Source organism: Gavialis gangeticus, unplaced genomic scaffold (genome assembly GCF_001723915.1).
Source record: "Gavialis gangeticus isolate Ggan-Ray unplaced genomic scaffold, GavGan_comp1, whole genome shotgun sequence".
Taxonomy (NCBI): Eukaryota; Metazoa; Chordata; order Crocodylia; family Gavialidae; genus Gavialis; species Gavialis gangeticus.
Window position 1 is genome coordinate 8,840,378 of NW_017729012.1, and position 2,496 is coordinate 8,842,873.

Here is a 2,496-nt window from a genome sequence, read left to right on the forward strand (position 1 = left end):
GTGTGTAGCCCCCCCCCCCCCCCCCCGCTCGGATGCTGTATAGAGCACACACACGCGCGCGCGCGCACACACACACACCACCCGACAGTCGGTTGGTGTACAGAGCGCACACGTGCACGCACGCCCCGACAGTCAGACAGTGTATACAATACACACATGCACTCGCGCACGCGCACACGACCTGACAGGCAGAGCGCACAAGTGCACTCGCGCGCACGGGCGCGCACACACACGACCCTACAGTCAGATGGTGTATAGAACACGCACGTGCACTCGCACACACACACAACCTGACAGTCGGACGGTGTACAGAGCGCACACGTGCACTTGCACACACACAACCCTACAGTTAGATGCTGTGCGAAGTGCACGTGCACACACTCGCCCCCCCCCAGCAGTGCCGGGTGTGCAAGGGATTCCAGCTCTGTTGCCCTTGGCCAGCCCTGGGCGACGCGCCAGCGTTACGTAAACCGCCGCCTGAACAACAAGGGGCTCGAGGTGCGCTCGCCAGGCCGCTCTTAATGAAAACACAGGCCAGGCCGGGGCCTTCGCGTCGCTCTCACGGGCAGCGAGGGCCTGACGGGTGCGAGTCACCGGCTGTTCCCAGGGGCTGGGGATTTTCTGATTTTGGAAGGCAGCGTGGCGAGCGCAGAGGGCGTTTTGCAGCCTTCTTGGCCTCCTGCATTGAAGAGGGCTCGTAAGTCGTCAGCTTTTCTCCCCAGGGGCGCCGATCAACAGGAGATTGACACGAAAATCAAATCCTAGATTCTTCTGACTAGAAATCACATCTGCTTCCAATAAAGATGCTTTTGCTTGTTTTCGGTGAACTCCATGCAGGAAGGGGACAGCGGCGAGACTACGACCCATGTGGCCAGAAAGCCCCTCGGCTATTCCTGCCTCTGCCAGTGATGATACCGTGTGACCTTGGGCACGTCTCTTAGCCTCCGTGTACTTCAGCTTCTCTATCTGCAGAGGGGGAGAATCATCCGTCTCCTTTGGAAAGCACATTGGCCGTAAAGCATTATCCCTTGAGGCTCTCAGCCCACCCGGCATCCTCCAGACGAAATCAGACCTGAATTTCTAGTGTGAATAACAAGATAAAATTATATATGTGTATACATATACATATGAAAGAAAAATAAATGTTCGGCTCTTTGTCCAGTTTAAAGCAACAAATAAAGACCCAACTCCTACTACCTTTTTCCTTTGCGGGTCCCCTTCAACCAATCCCGTGCTACAGCTGTGAACCACAGGCATTTTGTGTCGATAGCCACTCCTGCCTTCCTGGGAATTCTCACACTTCGCTCACAAGTTAGACCACATCAGACACTGTCCAAAGATCCCTCTTCTCCATGTGACTTGCTGAACAAGTGTCCTTCTGCCCCCAACACACAGCTGAGGGACAGAGCAAAGTGTAAAAAGCAGAAGCGCTTTCTCGGTGAAGAGGTCGCTACAACAGGTGTAGTTAAACATCAGCTGCTAACCCACACAGCCAGCCGGTTAAGAGAAAGGCATTGTGATCCGCTTGTGCACACCACACAGAAGCAGAGGCAGGTTCAGGGCCCGATTTCCAGCAGTGCTGGGAACCCACAAGTCAAACTGCAGTCAACGGGAGCTTGGCAGCTCTGGCAGGATCCAACCCAAGGCTGCACAGAGATTTGGGGCGGAGATGAGAGACAACTCGCTGTTTCCCAGAGCCGTGATCTGAGCGCTGCCAAAACAACGCGCAGCATGTTATTTATAATGTAATCCTTTATCTCTTCCAGCTGCCCCTGTGCCCTCAGAGACCAGACTCTCAGGACATCCGGGGCACCGTAAATAGCATGCAACTTATTTATCAAGCTCCACTGCTCCTCCTTATCACCTCTTCACTCCCACCCTGTCCTGCCAGCCGAGCGCGCCTACTAGGGCCGCTCCGACCCAGCAGAGCTGCAGATGTTAACATCAGGCCAGCCAGCAGCTCTACCCACTTCCCTCATCCACCCCTCCTGAGGCCAACTCTGTACATTTGCCTCTCTGGCACGGCTCCTGTCTTTCCAAGAAACACGCTCGTTCCCCAGAACTTCCTGAAATTAAGACAGTAACAAGCACCCAATAGGGACCAACAAAGACTTGGTCTTGGACCTCTATCCTAAGCCTGTGAGCATGTAATTAATATACAGTTAAAGTGGCCCCGACAGAAGTACAGCAAAGACTGGAAACAGTGCAACGTGATTCTGTAAGGAGTGTTTTCCTCCTTCACAGATAACCATGAAGTGGAAAACACACCTCTGCATAAGCGTAACCGGTGTACAATGGAGCGGAGGGGATCTCCTACCTGCTTAGAGTTACTCAAGTCCGGGGGTTGGTTTCCTTCCTTTGTTTTAGAGCACCAACGCCTTTGTTTGCAAGCCAACGCAACGTGTTTCTGCCTGCTGCTGCTTCAGACCCCATGCAGACTAGACTCTCTGAGCTCACGTTGGCATGACTGGACTTCTGGACCTGCTGCAAGGGCAC

General features: G+C 53.9%; 1 long non-coding RNA gene across 1 annotated transcript; it reads right to left on the reverse strand.

The window, feature by feature from the left end:
* Positions 1–798: 798 nt before the first annotated feature.
* On the reverse strand, positions 799–2,496 carry LOC109293409. The gene is made up of 2 exons (XR_002096313.1): positions 2,318–2,496; positions 799–1,080 (listed from the first exon to the last, which is right to left on the reverse strand). It is a non-coding gene; the product is annotated as an uncharacterized LOC109293409 (long non-coding RNA).